This window comes from Papio anubis, chromosome 8 (genome assembly GCF_008728515.1).
Source record: "Papio anubis isolate 15944 chromosome 8, Panubis1.0, whole genome shotgun sequence".
Lineage (NCBI taxonomy): Eukaryota > Metazoa > Chordata > Mammalia > Primates > Cercopithecidae > Papio > Papio anubis.
The window spans coordinates 108488250-108508954 of record NC_044983.1 but is presented as its reverse complement, the minus strand read 5'-3'; the positions used below and the strand labels follow the sequence as shown (position 1 = coordinate 108508954).

At 33.0% G+C, this 20705-nt stretch overlaps 1 protein-coding gene across 6 annotated transcripts in view; it reads left to right on the top strand.

Annotated features, from left to right (window-relative positions):
• Positions 1-20705, top strand: part of CSMD3 (CUB and Sushi multiple domains 3) — a 1287556-nt gene that overhangs the window by 296070 nt on the left and 970781 nt on the right. The window lies entirely within an intron of this gene.

Genomic DNA, 20705 nt, shown 5'->3' with positions numbered 1-20705 from the left:
TAATGATCGCCATTCTAACTGGTGTGAGATGGTATCTCATTGTGGTTTTGATTTGCATTTCTCTGATGGCCAGTGATGATGAGCATTTTTTCATGTGTCTGTTGGCAGTATGAATGTCTTCTTTTGAGAAATGTCTGTTCATATCCTTTGCCCACTTTTTGATGGGGTTGTTTGTTTTTTTCTTGTAAATTTGTTTGAGTTCTTTGTAGGTTCTGGATATTAGCCCTTTGTCAGATGAGTAGATTGCAAAAATTTTCTCCCATTCTGTAGGTTGCCTGTTCACTCTGATGGTAGTTTCTTTTGCTGTGCAGAAGCTCTTTAGTTTAATGAGATCCCATTTGTCAATTTTGGCTTTTGCTGCCATTGCTTTTGGTGTTTTAGACATGAAGTTCTTGCCCATGCCTATATCCTGAATGGTACTACCTAGGTTTTCCTCTAGGGTTTTATGGTATTAGGTCTAACATTTAAGTCTCTAATCCATCTTGAATTAATTTTCGTATAAGGAGTAAGGAAAGGATCCAGTTTCAGCTTTCTACTTATGGCTAGCCAATTTTCCCAGCACCATTTATTAAATAGGGAATCCTTTCCCCATTTCTTGTTTTTCTCAGGTTTGTCAAAGATCAGATGGCTGTAGATGTGTGGTATTATTTCTGAGGACTCTGTTCTGTTCCCTTGGTCTATATCTCTGTTTTGGTACCAGTACCATGCTGTTTTGGTTACTGTAGCCTTGTAGTATAGTTTGAAGTCAGGTAGTGTGATGCCTCCAGCTTTGTTCTTTTGACTTAGGATTGTCTTGGAGATGCAGGCTCTTTTTTGGTTCCATATGAACTTTAAAGCAGTTTTTTCCAGTTCTGTGAAGAAACTCATTGGTAGCTTGATGGGGATGGCATTGAATCTATAAATAACCTTGGGCAGTATGGCACTAGTGGCTTGGATAAGAGTCATCAGAGGGAGAGGTAATAATGTGCTGAGTTTGAGATAAAATTAGGAAGCGAACTAACAAAGATTTGTTATTCATGGGTGTTATGTGTGAATGGCAAGGCGTTTTTAAGGAAGAGAACACAAGTGGGAGTAAATAGACCATTCATTGAAATGAGGAATGATGGAAGTGAAGTAGAGACACCTTTAAGACAGCCAAATGGCAAAGTAAACACAACCCTCTCCCCGACACACACATACTCACACCAAAAAGAGTTTAAGTTTTATTCATCTTGAGCTGAGAACAGAACAGGAGTGTTTGAGCTGGAGTTAAAATCTAGGGGAGCTTTTGAAATATGGACTGGGAAGAGAAGTGAGTTAAGAACCACATCCAAAAGCACTGAAGTACATAAAGACCTACAATAAAGGAGAGATCCAATACACTAAAATCATAAAAAAGCAGAGACATCAGAAAGACAACAGAGTATAATATCCTGAAAGTAAGAAGGGAGTGTTCTGAGAAGAAAAGTGTGGCAAAGTCAACTAGTAAGTTTTAAGTTTTGCAATCAGATAGAAGAATGAGACAATGAAAACTTTTATGCGATATATAGTTTTTGAGGGCAAAGTCTATGTCTTATATTTCTTTATCCCCATTATCTCTTACAGAACTCAATAAACTGTTGTAAACTAAAATAAAAAAATAGCTAACAACCATAGAAAACTTCTTTTCCAATAATCTTCCTTTTATTTCTATGTTAGGAAAAATGCTAGTGTATGCAAACTAGTTTATTTATTAGGGAGTGATTTTAATCATACTAAATAATTCATATGTAAAGGCTGCTAAGGCCATAAAATATATAATGTTGCATGTTGTATTTCAGTTCCATGACATAATTAAACATTCTAGTAGTACACAGTGCAAGTGCTCAGTTGTGCATATCATCTTTTAAGTAAAGTATGCCTAATTTAGTCATTAATTAAATTCACAGAGATTCTTTGCCCTGGCTTATTTTTATTATACATGAATTTATTTTTATCATCTAGCAGGGAACACTTTTTATTCCATACAATTCAGTACTTCTGAAGACTTCATAATCCTTTTCATATTCCTAATACTTTATAATTCTAAGATTTTCATGTCACCAAAAACCAGTATATGTTTTCATGTATATAGCCAGTATAAATAAAATGACATCAGTCAGCTGGCTGCAATATGTTTTTAGTGCCAGATCTTCTTTTCCAGCCACATTTATTATTTACCCACTCAAATTTGTTCATTCTTCCTTGCATACCTTCCCTTGAAGGGCTTCTATCTTTTTCTTTGCCAATGCATATTCTTTGCCTTCTTCCAAATGTTGAATAAAATGTACCTTATTTTAGGAATTATTCAAATTAGGTTCCAATCCTGACATTAATTTTTCATTGTTCATATATTCCAGTTAGGCTTTTAAAAGTGTATTCTCTGATATATTGAGCTAGAGTGTAAATCAAATGGTGTGTTCATCAATGAGAGTGTGCACATTGTTGTGTCACTGACACTCTTATTACCTCTCCAGGCTAATGAAATGCAAAATCCAGGGGCACAATTCACATTACATGTAAACAGGATTTCATGTTAAAGTGTCACTTCCTACCCCCCATGAAGCATGTAGTTGCACTGAGGCTGACAAACATGGTAGATACTCATTTTCATATTCCTGGATATTTGACAATAGGAAATACAATAAGCATTCGCCGTTTTGCTTTTGGGCTTCATTTTCTATACTCTAATATATTTTTTATTTATGTTAATATATATTTAATTTCACTTCAAATAAACCTTAATATATTTACATTTTGTGCTATTTTTCAGGTTCTTTAACTGAGAAATAAAAACTTCTTGTCTCCTCATAGAATATTTGGTCACGGTGTTATGGTATTAAGGACTTAATTTGTACTCAACAAATGCTTATTGAAAGAGTTAATAAATAAATTATTTCAATGGAAATACAATATATTATAAACTTTGCACATGGATTCTCTCCCACTAATTATACCTGTGTGAGCAACAGCAGTCAATATTTTAGGAACTCACTTTTGCCATCTGCAAAATGAGGATATTCATTTATCCATTTAAGACATCTTTATTAAGTATCTACTCTGTGTCATGAACCAATCTAGAAAATGGAAGTCTAAATTGAACAAAACAAGCCAAGTAACTGCTCTCCTCGAGTGTACATTCTAGCCAGAAATTAATAAACCAGTTAATATACAATGTTTTGGCCTTTACTCATTCATTTCAATAAGATTTATTAAGTAAACTGGTATAAAAATACCATTATACCTTTGGTTGAATACCAAGATAAGTATAATACTACTATTGCTCTCAATTTATATTTTAGTGCAAAATATGTCTTTGCACAATTATGATACATGACAAATAGTAAAAACTTCCATGGCAACACTAACGATAAAAAGGTAAGGAAATTAAGAAGAAAGGAGAGAATCCTGACAGTTGAAAATAGGTCCATGTGATTTCATAAGCCCTTGTAACAATAGGATACTATGTTTTGACTGACACTTGCAAAGATATTCAAAACACTTGTGATAAAATTATCATAAAAAGAATTCCATGACAACATTGCTATAATACATTTTGTAAAGCCACTAGATCTCAAACACTCTCATTGCATTCCACCTCACTTGGTAAAGGCCAAGTCTTTACAATAGCCTTCACATTTCTACGTGGTCTGTAGATCCCGTTACCTCACTGGTTCATTTCCTACCACTCCCCAACACCCACTCCATTCCAGGCACCCCACCCTTTTCTTCGGGATTCTTCCACCCTGACAAGTATATTATCAATCTGCACACAGACACTTCTATTCTCTCTGCTTGGAAAATCCTTCCCTATACATTTGACAAATCACGCACCCTTGCCCATCAGGGCTCTATTAAATATTACAGCATTTGATAGACCTTCTAGAAAACAAAGCCCAGTATTATCACCACTCTCATTTCCTAATCTCCAATGTTATTGTTTCTCACAATCTTTATATTTGTAAATAATACTATACTTTTATTTTTGTTTATTTCTCTTCTCCCCTGCTAAGCTCCAGGACTGTATGACTTGGTCTGCTTTGTTGATTGTTTGCTGATTCCAGCATCTAGGCCAGAGCCTTACACATAGCATCTTTAGATATTTGTTAAGTAAATTAATATATATTGCCCCTTAATATAGGGACATAAGGCATTAACTTAAATTGGACCAAATAAATTTTCTATTGCTTGCTAGGGGGCACAGAGTAAGAAAGCAACAGAAAACAGATCTGAATAGTTCAAATAAGAAAAAAAAATGCATTTGAAGAATATTGGATAATGAACCTAATTAAGGACAGATCTAAGCATCCAAGCCTTGAAAAGAGCCAGACTATTTCCAGAAATATGAGAAACAAGATATTTAGAGAATTATTGAGTACAACTTATAAATCTGTGCATCTTTAATCAAAATTCTAGTTCCAAATGAAAACAATTTGTTTTAACAAAACTAAAATGCCTGTCTGCTCTATGGCCAGCAGAGTTGTGGTGCACAGATTTGGCAAATATTATGATTGTTGATCCTATCAAAGCTAACTAGAAATTGAAAGGTCAAGCTCTAAAAGGAAACATACCATTACCGGAGTTTTGGGAACAATGATGACTGAGAGAAATTTACGTATACTTACTGCAGTCTCTGAAGCTGGGAGCATATTTAAGGATCTCATAATATACAAAAATGTATTATTTTGGTTTAACTTTACCATCTAATATTGGTAGATTTATAAATAATAAGTAATAATAATATTATAAATAACTATAAATAACCCTTTCAACCCAAGTAGTAACTAAATAATTATCACATTTTATTTTTAATTAAACTTTTGTTTTGAGATAATTGTGGATTCACATGCAGTTTTAAGAAAATTACAGAGAAAGTTCATGTATCCACTACCCAGTTTCTGCCAATGATAATATCTTGCAAACTATCGTACAATATCCCAACCAGGATGTTGATATTTATATAATCAAGATACAGAACTTTTCCATCACCATAGGATACTTTATAGTGCCCTTTTATAGCCAAACTAATCCCCACCCCAGCCCCCTACTTAACCTCTTACAATCACTAATCTGTTCAATTCTAGAATTTTGTCATTTTAAGAACATTGTATAAATGGAAACTAAGTATGTAATTTTTGGGGGATTGGCATTTTTTACTCAGCATAATTCCCTGGAGATTCATTCAAATTGTTGTATGTATCAATAATTTGGTCCTTTTCACTGCTAGCATTAGCATTTGATGGCAGGAATGTACTGTAGTTTATTTAGCTACTTACTCATTAAAGGATATCTGCACTGTTTACAGTTTTGGCTGTTGGGCATACAGGGTTTTGTGTTAACATAACTTCTTGTGTCCCTGGTATAAATGCCCAGAAGTGCAATTACCAGGTTATATTTTAGTTGCATGTTTTGTTTCTTTAGCAATTGCCAAACTGTCTTCTAGAGTGGCTGTACCATTTTCTATTTCTGCTGGTGATATATAAGTGACTGAGTTTCTTTGCATTCTCTCCACTATTTCGAGGCATTACTGTTTTTTATTTTAGCCATTCTGGTGGATACATGGTGTTATTTCATTGTGGCTTTAATTTGCTTTTCCCAAATGGCTAATGATGTCTAACACCTTTTCGTGTATTTATTTGCCATTTGTATATCCTTTTCTGTAAAATGTTTATTCATGATTTTTTTTTGCCATTTTCAAATTGGATTGTTTGGGTTTGTTTTATCTTTGAGTTTTGAGAGTTCTTTATATATTCAAGATATTAATCTTTGTTGGATATATAGTATGCAAATATTCACCAGGCTGTATCTTGTAACTTGTTTTGTATTTTTATAGTTTGCATTTGTCAGTGACTCATTTTTAAGGTTTTTTAAAAAATAAAATGTGAGATTTAGGTTAAGATTTTATCTTTTGTTTTATTTTTACTTTTAATTTTCGCATGTACATAGTAGGTATATATATTAAAGGAGTACAGAAGATAATTTGATACAGGAATACAATGTACTGTGTATTACAAAATATGGTGTAACTGAGGTAACCATCACCTCAAGCATGTACCCTTTCTTTGTGTTATAAACGATGCAATTATTTTTTTTTAGTTATTTTAAAATGTACAATAAATTATTGTTGACAGTAGTTACTCTGTTGTGTTGTCAAATAGTAGATCTTATTCATTCTAATTATATGTGTCTACCCATTAACCATCTTCACTTCCCCTGCTCCTCTCCCTGCTACTACCCTTTCCAGGTTGTTTTGTTTTTTGACTACAGATTTCCAGTTGCTCCAGCAACATTTGTTGAAATGGTTATCTTTCTTTCATTGAACTGCTTTTATAGCTTTGTTGAAAAATCACGTGGCATATTTGTGTAGGTCTGTTGATGGATTCTCTACTCTGTTCTATTGATCTGTCTGTACCTCTGACAATACCACACAATTGTGATTACTATAGCTATATCATATGACTTGAAATTGAGTAGAACAATTCATCCATTTAATTCTACTTTTTCAAAATAATTTTAGCTATTGTAGTCCCTGTGTCTTTTCATATAAATTTTAGATGAAGTTTTATGTTTATAATAAAAAGTTGATATTTTCTATAGATATCACAGTAAATATACAAATCAATTTAGAAAGAATTGACCTTTTTACTGTGTTGAGTCTTCCAATCCATAAATACAACCTTCCATTTACTTAGATGTTTATGATTTCTTCCATTAGCATTTTATAATTTGGGGGGATACAGTTCCTGTACTAGTTTTGTTAGGTTCATACCTAAGTGTTTCAATCTATTCATATGATTTCAAATGGTAGTGTATTTTTTAATTTAAATTTTGCATGTTTTTGCTCATATATAGAAATATAATTGATTTATTTATTTATATTTTACATTCTGAGACCCTGCTGAAGTCATTTATTAATACTAGGAGTTTTGTTGTAGATCCCTCAGGAGTTTCTATGGAGATAAACATAACATCTGCAAATGTTATTTTTAATTCTTTGTGCTTATTGTATTACTGTACTAACTACAACTGTTTTTAATGAGTGGAGAGGGTGGACATTTTTGCCTTGTTCCTGATGTTATAGAAAATTTTCAGCACTAAGTACAAATTTATCTATAGGTTATTTGTTAATTTTCTTTACTATGTTGAGAAAGTTCACTGCTATTCCTTTTTCTGAGTTTTTTTTTTTTTATCATGAATGTCGAATTTAGTCAAGTGTTTTCCCTGCATTAACAGATATTATTATAGGTATAAAATTTTTATCATTCAGTCTGTTCATATGGTAAATTATAATGATTGACATTCAAATATTTAACCAGCTTTGTATGCCTAGAATATGCTTCAGTTAGTTTATCATATTTGAAAAATATGTTACTGAGTTTATGTGCTAATATTTTTAAAGAATTTTTATATCTGTATGCATGAGGGATATTGACATATTGATTAGTAGTTTTTTCATTATTTTTGGTATAGTTTTTTCTAGCTTTGATATCAAAAGAGACTATCTTCATAAAATGAGTCATGAAATCTCTTCTGTTTTTTGGAAGATACTATGCATAATTGGTGCTGTTTTTCTGCATTTGGTAGAAATCTTCAGTAAAAGCATTTGTACTTGTTATATTTGAAGTGTTTTTCTGGACTTTTTAAAAATTATACTTTTTATTTCCTTAATTGCTATAGCACAATTTCATATTTTACAGTTAGTGGTAAATTGTGCTTTTTGAGGATCTGATGAATTTCATCTATGTTATCAAATTTATGATTGTAAATTCATAGTATTTTCTATTTTTTTTCTATCTTTAGGGTCTTTAGTGATATTTCATATTCCATTCCTTATGTCAATATTTTGTCTTTTTTTGGTCAATGATATTGATTTTTTTAAACCCTTCCATTTTATTGATTTTCTGTTTTTAATTTCATTGGCTTGTATGCTTTATTATTTACTTACTTCTGCTTGCTTTGAGGTTGTTTGCTCTTCTTTTAGGTTGTTGAGGTGTGAGTTTAATCAATGACTTGAGACTTTCCTCTTTTATAACATGTGTTTGATACTGTAAGTTTTTCTCTCATAGTGCTTTTGTTGTGCCCAACATATTTTCTCAGGTTGTTTTTACATTTTCATTTAGTTTGATGTGTTTTTAAAACATCCCTTGAAGCTTTCTCTTTGATTCATAGTTTATTTAGAAATGTGATGTTTAGTTTCCATATTGTTGAAGATTTTTCTTTTATCTCTCAGTTATCGATATCCAATTTGATTATTTTGTAGTTACAGATAAATTCTATATAATTTTAAATATTTTAAGTTAGTTGTGGTTTGTTATATTGCCTAGAATATGATCTATCTTGGCATATGTTCTCTGGTTACTTGAAAAGAATGTGTATTCTGTTCTTTCTGGTTGGAGTCTTCTATGAATGCAAGTTAGATCCTATTGATTGGTAGTGTTGCTGAGTTGTTCCATATTCTTATTGATTTTCTAACTAGTTGTTCTATAAGTTGTTGAGAAAGTACTGTTAAAACTCCCACAAATAATTCTGTGTTTTTTAAATTTTTTTCTTACCAGTTCAATTAGTTTTTGCTTTACACACAAAAAAAATTTGCAGCATTGTTTTTTGGTGCATACGCATTTAAGATTAGTATGTTTTCTTGGTGGATTTTCCGTATGTCATTATATATAATGTCCGTTTCTGTGTCTGGTAATTTTCTTGGCTCTCAAGTCTAAAGATGCTCCTTGACTATGATAACACATAGTAAGTTGAAAATCTTGTAAATCAAAAATACAGCTCAGAGACTCTTTGGTCAAGGAATCACTGATGCTTGAAGTCTGAAACCTCATGGTTGCATATTGCATCTGCAGCACAATAAAGCTAAAAAATTGTAAGCCAAACCATTGTAAATCTGAGACTATCTGTACTTTATCTGATAGTAATATAGCCACTCCTGTTTTCCATTGATAAATATTTCCATGATACTGCTTTTTCTATTTTTTTTTTTTTTTTTTGGTGTTAATGTGGCTATATTGTTATATTTCAAGGGGGAGTCTTATAGGTAGCAAATGATTGAGTCTTGCTTTCCAGTCTACTCTGCCAATCTCTTTATATTGTTTGGTGTATTTAGAGTTTTTATATTTAATGTAATTTTAATATTAGGATGTAAGTTTGCCATTTAAATTTTTTATTTTATGTTTTCTTTTTTTGTTTTTCATTTGTTTTCTTTTTTCTGTTGTCGTGTATTTATTTGAACATATTTGTGCAACGCCATTTAAATTTATATACTGCATTTTTAGTGTATCTCTTACAGTTTTATTAGTGGTTGCTCTAGGTATTGTATTATATTTACATAATTTATCACTGCTATATGCATTTACATATATAAATATATATATTATATATAAATACATGTAAAATGGTGCTGTCATTTTAGTAGTTCAGGTGAATTGCAAAAACTTTACCTCTCCTTATGTCCCTTTATACCCCTGCATTTACAGCAAATCATAAATATCTTCTCTACATATATTTACAACCAGTGTTACAATTTTTACTTTGGCCATCAACCATAATTTAGAAAACTCAACGTAAGAAGAAAAATCTCTTATATTTACTAATATTTTTGCTCACTCTTATATTTTTTTCCTTCTAATATTTCAAATTTTGTGATTTTACTTTTATTATTTTCTGTTTAGAGAACTTAGCCATTTATTTAGGGTAGGTTTACTGCTGACAAATCTTTTTATGTTATATTTCAGTCTAGTTATTTCTCTCTTCAGACTGTGTGATTTTTATTTTTTTTTGTTTTCCAATTCACTTATTCCTGCTTTTGTTCACTCTTCTGTTAAGCCTGCCCACTGAGTATTTTTAAAGGATTTCTCAAAAATCTTAGGTCTTTTCCCTTTTCTCTGTTTAATGATATTTCAAATGTAAATAAAAGTATTTGTAAACATAATACAATACCAAACATTATATAATAAATAAATTTCCTTTAGTATTATGTGATATGCATATATATACATATCTTCAGATGTATGTAGTATGTAATATACACACACATACACACACACGTAAACTAACACATTTAGTTCTGAGAATGACTTTAACAGGGAATTGAGATTCAGAGATCCTAAATGATTTCTACTTGATCACACGGTGGAAATTCAAATATAACTGTCTCTCACACTAAAATGTCTTCCCTACATCTGAAATCCCATCACAATAACACAACCCTTTATGAATTTGCAATATTCCTTCAAGTCTTTTACCCAATGCCTATTATTATAGCTTATAATTGTATTTGCAGTAAATATAAAAGCATTGAAGTTTTATTTAGAAAGCTTACTTCAAATCATCTTCATTATTAAGATATATAATGAATTTATCTTTAGCATTGGAATTAACCTCTAGTTATTACTGAAACCTATTGACTGGTGGGAACTACAATTTAAAATGGCAGCAAAATTACTAGCAAAGGAATAAATATGTGAATTTGCCAGCATTTATAAGCTGAGGACAACTAATTTGTATTTTTATTTTGTTCCATTTTCGGTAGTTTTAAAAATTCAACTTTTTTAGTTTTAACGAGTGACACTAACCCTCAAATAGCCTATACATCACTAAAAATTATACATGTCCACAATTATGGATGACATACTTCAAGACAGTCTATAAATACCACAGATTTAGGAAAACACTTCGAATAAAAATTACTGTAAATTGAGTGGCCTTCGGGTGTTTTGCAAAGTGTGATGTTATGTAGAATCAAATAAGTATGATTTTGCCAAAGAAAAAGACAATTTGGGATTACATTAGGAAAAAAAAGAGCAAGAGCATATTTGATATGGCAGAACATTGCAATGTATCTTCAGAAATGTTAAGTAAGTTTGTTATGGGGGAAAAGTATTCATGTTATTCACATTGAAGAGTGCTAAAGAGAAGAAGTTGAGATATATTTTGGGACTCATTGTGTCATTCTGTAGGGTTTGGGTGTAGTTCCAATAAGAAACTGAGTGTTATGTGAATGGAATATGAAGGGTCAGTTACTTCTTCGGTTTGAATGCTCTTGTCTCCTTCAAAATTTATGTTGAACAATATTGAGAGGTGTGGTCTTTGAGAGGAAATTGAGTCATGATGCTTCTGCTTCAATGATTGGAATTAGGTTATCATATAAAAGGGCTTAATAGAGGGAAGTAGTCTGGTGTGCCCTTCTGCCTTCTCTCATGTGAAGACACAATGTTTCTCCTGTATAGCAAATGCAGTAACAAGGTACCATCTTTGGAGGCAGAGAACAGACCCTCATCAGACAATAAATGTGCTGGTGCCCAGATACTGGATTTCTGAGACTCCAAAACTGTGGGAAATAAATTTCTATTTTTATAAATTACTCAGTCTCAAATATTTTGATACAGCAGCACAGATAAACTAAGGCAATTGCATTGGGAATAAACTAAACAAGACAAATTAAAATACATGTAGATTCTGAGTTAATAAACTCTTTTTATAAACATATAAATTCAATAACATAGTCTTTATAAAGTGGTAAAACAGGATGCTAAGTAATCTTAATATATCAATTATAAACTAATTCTAAGTAATCTTAATATATCAATTATAAATTAATTCTATTTCTAGACAATACCAGGTAAAACCACCCATCATTTAAATTTTTTAAACTCTTCAACTTGGTTCACAACGTTGTATTGTGTTGAGACAACAAGTGTCTGTTGTTACTACAACTGAGATCTTGATACACTTGGACTCTAAACATTGCTGTCTGATTGCTACCTTCATTATTCTTGGCAACTTTATCTGAATCTTTATTGCTCCCTCCAGAGTTCTACTTTCAGTCTCATCCCCTCTTGCTTAAGTATATCTTAATATTTGTTTTCTTTATCACAGAGGAAACCTACTAAACTTTCTCAATATCTATACACATTTATTTCTGTGTAAATTTACTTTCTCTTTTATCCAGAGAATATTTCTTCTTCCACTTATAGGCTATCTGCTTAACTTATGGGTGTTGTTTTTCCAACTAAAACTGTTACAACCCAACCTAATATTATATTCTATAAAATTACCTATTTTTCTGACTTCCCCCATTATCTGTGAACATTTTCCAGTATCCCCAGTCTTAAAATCCCTCCTTACACTTGTTTCCTCAAACCCAACTTTCTTTATTTCTCTTTCTCTTTATACTGACATACCTGAAAATAGTCAAGTTTTGCTGATTTCCCTTCCTCACTTTCCATTCACCTCTTTAATCTACTAAATCCCAGTTTCTGCGTCTAATCCTCCAAGACAAACTAGCTTTGCCTATGTCAACGTGATCATTTAATAAATCTGGCAGGTTCTTTTTTGTTTTCATGCTATTTAGTTTATGTGACTTAAACATGACAAGAAAGGCACTCTAAGATTTTGCCTTTGTCTACCTCTTCATCTATCACCATGACCTTTAAACCATACAACACATGTTCTAACCATAACAAATTACTCACAGTTCTGTATAGTTCTACTGCCTAATATGGTAGCCACTAGCCAAAGTTAGCTGTTCAAATTTAAATATTCATTAATAGTAGTTAAAAATTCTCTTCATTAGTCATACTAGCCACAGTTCAAATGCTCAATAGGCACATATGGCTAGTGGTTACCGTAGTGGATAAAGTGCTTGGTATCAAATACTTGTCTCCAATGGCTCAGAAAACGTTTTTAGCATCTCAGTATTTTCTGTCACCAGCACTGCTTCCCAATACCAGAAACACTTGACCATTCCTTCCTTGTTTTCCAACTGAACTCATACTTAATTTGTTCTTACAGTGTTTTTATCATACGTAATATGGTCAAATGTCTTTCTCTCATGCTATGTCTAGGTTTCTCAATTTCTATATTGTGCCTGTTTGCATTCTCAATATCTAACAGTTCCTGATACATTTTTGACACTAAAAATATTGTTAGATGAATGAATAAAGGCAACAATAATCAGAGAAACTCAGAGATTTTAGTTAAATTAGACTTAAAATATGTATTTTTAAATATTTTGAAGTTACCCATATTTTAGGGCTTAATTCAAATTTCTTAACATATGTTTCCACAGAGGTCAATCCAATAGTACCCTGTGGGGAAAAGGTCCAGTCTCCTCAAATGATTTTCTAAGAGTTCCTAATTTGAAACGATCCAAGTAATTGGATTATTCTAAGAAAACAAAGATTTGACTGAAAAATATGTAAATAAATTTTCAATGAATTGCTCTTGGGATTTTAGTTTTGCTTAAGCATTTGGAAATTTTTAATATTTAAATAATACATATTTTAAATATACAGTGGTAAGAAACACACATACTCTCACTGGAAGGTAGCATCTAATTCTTCTTAAACTCAGGTAAATTATATGGTGCTTAGAACTATAGTCTACTCAAATATTCTTTTGAGTTTCAAAAAGCCATTTTTGTCATGCAGTCAACTCCTATGTAGGAGCACAATATATATTAATTTATATGAATAATCAAGAAAGTTATTTAGGCTGAAGAAACTACTGGAGTCAAAGGACTGGATTTACAATTAAGCTGACAGATTATTTAAATTATCTGTATTTATTTTTATTGTGTGCATCTAAACTGAAATAATCATTTTTCATTGTTTATTTTATTATTCCTAATTTATTAGTAATTTATAAATGGTATTTATATTTCATTTGTGTGTACATATATCAAGTTAGTGTGGAAATTACAATCTACAGCCTAGTATGTGTCAGGTATACAGTGCCAACAATTATTTTTAAAAACACAGTCTGCTCTGGTTTCAATGTTCACACCTAAACTCAAGTTAGCACTTTAATTCCTAGTACAGCAATGTTGGGAGGTTGTGCCTTTTAGAGGTGATTAAATTATTAAGATGGATTAATATTTTTCTCATGAGACTGAATTAGATCTCATTGTAATGGATTAGCTTCTTAGGGAGTGAGTTGTTACAAGGTGAGATTCCTCCTCATGTTTGATCCCAATTTGCTCACATTTGCTTACATTTTTGCTTCTCTGCCATGTCTTGATGTAGCACAGGGCCTTCAGTGGAAGCTGAACAGATGCCATCACCTTACTCTTGGGCTTTCCAGCTACCAGAATCATGAGTTAAATAAACCCCTTTTTAAAACTAATTATCTAACCTCAGGTATTCTGTTATAGCAACATAAAACAGATAAAGACCACATCCAACCTGGAGTATATACATACGTAAATATAAAGGCTATGGAAAACCCCTACCTGGTTTACTTAGGTTATATTACAAAATCATAAGTATTTCATATGTGTGTATGCACATATATAAATATAGGTATGTGCATAGGTAAACACACACACACACACACAGAGGATTCCTTTAAAAAGATTACAGTTGTCACCTATAGTTTGTATCTTATAAATGACTGAGTGTGTTCTTACAGGCCTTTCTAAACCAAATCCTTTGACTATGTGTTTCCAGTTTAACAGTGTGAATACTATGCGATACAATGAGATTAGCACTGATCTCATCTGAAATCACACTCTTTAAACTAAAATATGTCTAATACATATAGAACATTGGGCCATCATAGAGCACAAAATAAAGTGCATAGCTTTTTAAATCAAAGTTAAAAGCCTCAAGCCTACATGAAGCATTCCTTCTAAAAGTCAAGTTTATACAGAAAGGAGTAGTAGAAGGAGGTAATATAGAAAAGTTACAAAATGATAGAAAGACTTTGCCTATTTTACAATTTAACCCAGAGCAAGAAAAGTATTTTGGTATTTGATCACATATGAATTTATTAATCCTTCTAATCACTATAGTTTGCAATCTGTAAGTGCTAATATTGTTCATTTTGACCTCTTTGGCATTTTGTTTAAATTTTGGTAACAAAGCATATAATATAAAATTTACCATCTTAATCATTTTCAAGTATACATTTCAGCACTCTTAAGTACATTCACATTGTTATTAATCAGATCTTTAGAACCATTTCATATTGCAAATCTGAAACTCTATACCAGTTAAAAAACTCCCCTTTACCCACTCTGCATAACCCTTGGTAATCACCATTCTATTTTCTGTTTCTGTCAATTTGACTATTTGAGATAGTTCATGTAAGGAGAATCATACAATACTTATTTTGATAACTGATTTATTTCACTTTATAATGTGAGATAAAATTTTCTTCAAGACTTAAAAATATTCCATTCTATGTATATATCACTTTTTGTTTATCTACTTATTCATCCATGGACACTTGAGTCATTTCCGTATCTTGGCTAGTGTGAATAGTGCTGTTATGAACATGGGTGTGCAAATATCACTTTAAACTCTGCTTTCAATTCTTTTGGAGATATACCCACAAGTGGGATTGCTGGATCATATGGTGGTTTTATTTTTAATTTTTCTGAGGAACCTCCATTCTATTTTCCATACAAGTGGCATCATTTTACAATCTCATCAACTGGCACAGGGTTCTGATTTATTCCACATTTTTGCCAACACTTGCTATTTTTCATTTTGATGTTGTTTGTTATTGTTTTTACAGTAGCAATCCTAATGGTGTGAGGTGATATCTCTTTGTGGTTTTCATTTGTATTGCTCAGATGATTAGCGATGTTGAGCATTTTTTCATTTGTTAGTTGGCCATTTGTATATAACCTTTGGAGAAATGTCTAACAAGTCCTTTGTCCATTTTTTGTGAAGTTTTACTTATCTTCTGTTGTTGAATTTTAGAAGTTTTTACGTATTCTTGTTATCAATTTCTTACAAGATACAATTTAGAATTTTTTAAATTTTTTTCAGGTTGCGTTTCACTCTGTTGATTGTCTCTTTTGATTCACAAATATTTTTAATTTTGACATGGTTCCATTTGTCTATTTTTGCTTTTGTTGCTCCTGATTTTGGTTTTCTTTTTATTTCAAGAATGTACTGTGAAAACTTTATCCATCATCCTGATAATGACTTAAGCTAGAAATTTCAGAATGATCTCCCTGTTTTCTTTGTAAGAAATCCTATTACTCACTTGGTTAAAAAACTAAAAACCCTGAGGTCACAGGATAGATTCTGCACTTTACAACAAAGGCACATAGCTTAATTATTTAGATTCAGCGTGCTTTTTCAACCTAATTACATTTAAGTTCCCTTCCCTATTCCCAATGCACAGTCTCATTGGGCATTTCCTGTTTCCATAATGTGTCTTGCATATTCTTGTGAATTCTTGTATTTTTATTCTTTGGGAAAGCCTCTGTATTAGTTCACTTTCACACTACTATAAAGACCTAGCTAAGGACGAGTAATTTATGAAGAAAATAGATTGAATTGGCTAACAGTTCCACAGGCTTAAAAAGAAGCACGACTGAGAGGTCTCAGGAAACTTACAATCATGGCAAAGGCAAAGACGAAGCAAGTACATCTTGCCATGGTGGAGCAAGAGGAAGAGAGAGAAGGGAGAAGTGCCACACACTTTTAAATCATCAGATCTCATGATGACTCACTATCACAACAACAGAAAAGGGGAAACCTGTACCCATGATCCAGTCACCTCCCACCAGGCCCCTCCCTCAATTAACCTGAGACTAGGTCAGCGACACAAATTCAAACCATATAATTCCAACCCTGGTCCCTCCCAAATCTCATGTCTTTCTCACATAGCAAAATATGATTATCCATTCTCAACAGTACCCACCGACCAACGTCTTAACTCATTTCAGCATTAACCCAAAAGTCCAAGTCCAATGTCTCATCTGAGACAAGGTAAGTACCTTCCATTTATGTGCTTGTAAAATCAAAAGCAAGTTTGTTACTTCCAAGATAAAATGGGAGTACAGGCAGAGGTAAATGCCTTTGCTACAAAAAGGAGAAATTGGCCAAAACAAGGCCCCATGCAAGTCTGAGACCCAACAGGGCACTCATTAAATCTTAAGGCTCCAAACTGATCTCCATTGACTCCATGTCTCATATCCATGGCATGCTGAGGCAAGGTGGTAGGATTGCTTGAGGCCAGGAGTTTGAGACCAGCCTGAGCAACACAGCGAGACCTTGCCTAGATGAAAAGGGTTGACTCCCAAATCCTTGGGCAGTTCTGCCTCTGTGGCTCTTCAAGGTACAGCCCCCATGACTGGTTACGTGGGCTGGCATTGAGTGCCTCTGGCTTTTCCAGTTGCATGGTGCAAGTTGTTGGTGGATCTACAATTTTAGGGTGTGGAAGACAGTGGCCCTTTTCTCACACCTCCACTAGGCAGTGCCCCAGTGGGGACTTTGTGGGGGTTCCAACCCCACATTTCCCATCTGCACTTTCCTAGCAGAGGTTCTCCATGAGGTCTCTGCCCCTGCAGCAGACTTCTGCTTGGACGTACAGGTGTTTCCATACATCTTCTGAAATCTGGGCAGAGGTTCCAAACCTCAACTCTTGCCTTCCATGCACCTATAGGCCCAGTACCACGTGAAAGCTGCCAAGACTTGGGGCTTGCACCCTCTGAAGCAACAGTTCAAGCTGCATATTGCCCCTTTTAGCCATGACTAGAGGTAGAGTGGCTCAGACTCATGACACCATGTCCTGAGGCTTCAGAGAGCAAGGGGGTCCTGGGCATTGCCCAAACAACCATTTGTTTCTCCTAGGCTTCTTGGCCTGTGATGGGAGGGGAGATCTCTGAAATGCCCTGAGGGCATTTTCCCCATTGTGTTGACAATTAACATTTGGCTCCTTGTTATTCATTCAAATTTCTGAAGCGGGCTTGATGTACTCCACAGGAAATTGATTTTTTTACTCTACTACATGGTGAGTTGGCAAATTTTCCAAATTTTTATGTTCTGCTTGCCTTTTAAATATAACTTCCAATTTCAGACCATCTCTTTCATCGTGTGTATGAGCATACACTTTTAGAAACAACCATGTTACTTCTTGAACACTTTGCTGCTTAGAAATGTCTTCTTCCAGATACCCTAAATCATCTCTCTCAAGTTCAAAGTTCCACAGATCTCTAGGGCAGAGGCAATATGCTGCCAGTCTGTTTGCTAAAACATAGCAAGAGTGGCCTTGCTCCAGTTCCCAAAAAGTTTAACATCTCCATCTGAGACCACCTCAGCCTGGATTTCGTTGTCCATATCACTATCAGCATTTTGTTCAAAGCCATTGAACAAGTCTATAGGAAGTTCCAAACTTTCCCACATCTTCCTGTCTTCTTCTGAGCCCTCCAAACTATTCTAATGTCTGTTCAGTACCCAGTTCCAAAGTCCTTTCACTTTTTCATGTATCTTTATAGCCGTGTCCCACTCCAAGTACAAATTTTCTGTATTAGTCTATTTTTTTCACTGCTATAAAGAACTACCTGAGACTGGATAATTTATGAAGAAAGAGGTTTAATTGACTCACAGTACCACAGGCTTAAAAAGAAGCATGACTGGGAGGGCTCAGGAAACCTACTATTGTGGCAAAAGGTGAAAGGGAAGCAAGCACATCTTACTATGATAGAGCAGGAGGAAGAGAGAGAAGAGGGAGGTGCCACAGACTTTTAAATCATCAGATCTTGTGATGACTTACTTACCGTCATGAGAACAGCAAGGAGGAAATTCCTCCCCATGATCCAATCACCTCCCACCAGGTGCCTCCTTCAATTCGACATGAAATTTGGATGGGGACACAAATACAAACCATATCACTCTCTATTCTTCTATTTGACAAAGTCCTGTTGATCATGTGAAGCCTTAACTACTTTTTCCTCATTTTCTTTTTCTCTGATCTGTCACTATTATGTGCAAATTTACCTAAATTCACTTCTTTTTTAAGAATATATTTATAATACATTCTAAGCACATTAGTGCACTTAGTGTGGCAGTGCCTATCACAAAGAGCTTAATAAATGTAAGCTTCTATTATTTTTTATCATATGTTAATAATATTGATAATAATATGATAGCATTATTCATTATATCCTTATTGCTATTTTATATATATATACACACATACACACACACATATACATAAGTTAGATTTTCAGAGTATCATAAAGTTAGCATATATAACTAAAATAAAAACATAAAATTGCTATAAAATTACTGGCTGTATCTTTCTTCCTTTCTTTGTAAAAACAAATTTATGGCCTGGTGCCAGATTCCAGGTTTCATTATGTGGCCAGAATCACCTGAAATACCTCTTCAGCACAGAAGAAAAACAAAGTCAATGTTCAGACTTTTATTTTAGTTACAGTTGAATCCCCCACTCAGGTCTTTCTGTGTCCATCTCCCTTTCCTTGTTCTTGTTATCATCATCCTCCACTCTCCCCTCCCTTATTTGAATTGGTTAATTTTATAATCATGCTTTAATATTTCACATATGTGTATACTTCTTTGTGAATCCTCCTTGGGACAGCTGGCTCTCTCCATGATTCTCATAATGTCTTGTGATTTTACATGAAATTTGTAACTTTCAACTGAACATGAAGTTTTTAAGAGTATCATTTATCTTTCTATCCTTAAACCCTAACACAGTGCTTGGTTTTAACAGACTGTCAATAAATATTTGTTGAGTAAATGAGAATTGCATGACAAACTTCCATCTGGTTGCCCATGTTAATAAGGTGAACTAAATTTCCTTTTCCATACTTAATACTGTTCCATAGGAAAACCTGAGTGGCCTGGTCTTAAATTCTTTGGCTAGCTCTACATCTTATCATTGGATCTCTGAAGGAATATAGGGCATGTTTCCCTAAATCTCTAAGTTATCATCTCCATGCATTCTGCTCCCTGGATCCCACCCCAGTGTCTCCTAAGGGAAGTACCTTTGCCTTCAAATGGTGGGAATATCCCCCAAGAAGAAATACGTCAAGCCTGTTGAGCTGCAGTCACTGAATTTCTGTTGCCTAAGCTATCCTCACAATATGAACAGAGAAACATAAAATATGTGGAAAATTGAACTCTGTGTATATGAAAATCCAATCTTCATTATGCATTTTAATATTGTTTCTGTATGCAACAGTTCATAAATGTCATTATCATTGCTGAGAAAATATAAAACCTCTACTGATTACTTCCAAATGGAAGAAAGCCTAGTAACAGATCACTAACTTTATCAAATATCTTTAAATGTTTCAGTAAACTGAGTATTTGAGAAGAAATGCATTTTGTGATTTGATAAAGTATCATACTACCCAATTTGACATATAAATGTATGCCATTTAGTTGACTTTTTCTCTATGTCTCAAGAACTGTATTCACCTAGCACCACACACTACTTGTAAGCATTCAATATGTAGCTACATATTAATTTGAAAGTAAGAAAACAGAAAATGAGAGCAGTATTTTTAAATTGGTCCTAAAATTACAAGCAGTTATTGGAACTGGTTTATATACTAAAATATGTTCGCAATTTAAATAAGGAAGTCACTGTCTGAGTACATATTAACTATTTATTTTGCAGTTTATAAACATACTAACTTCTTTTTTATGTTTGGAAATATATTTTAAATATATGTATGGTTTACATCAATGCATCTAGGTCTTCCTTTTCTATATAATTTTAATAAATTTTACATAGTATAATACAGTATGTTAAAAAAATTAGATTTGACATAAGCATTGCATAATAGAGTAAAAGTTCTACATTCAAATTTTATTTTCTATCTCCATTTTTTTCAGTATAAAATCTGGTATACAATGATATGGTCATAAAATTTTGCTGACAGAAAAATTAAAAAAAATTTCAAGTATTTTTTAATAGGTAAGCAGAAAACTACA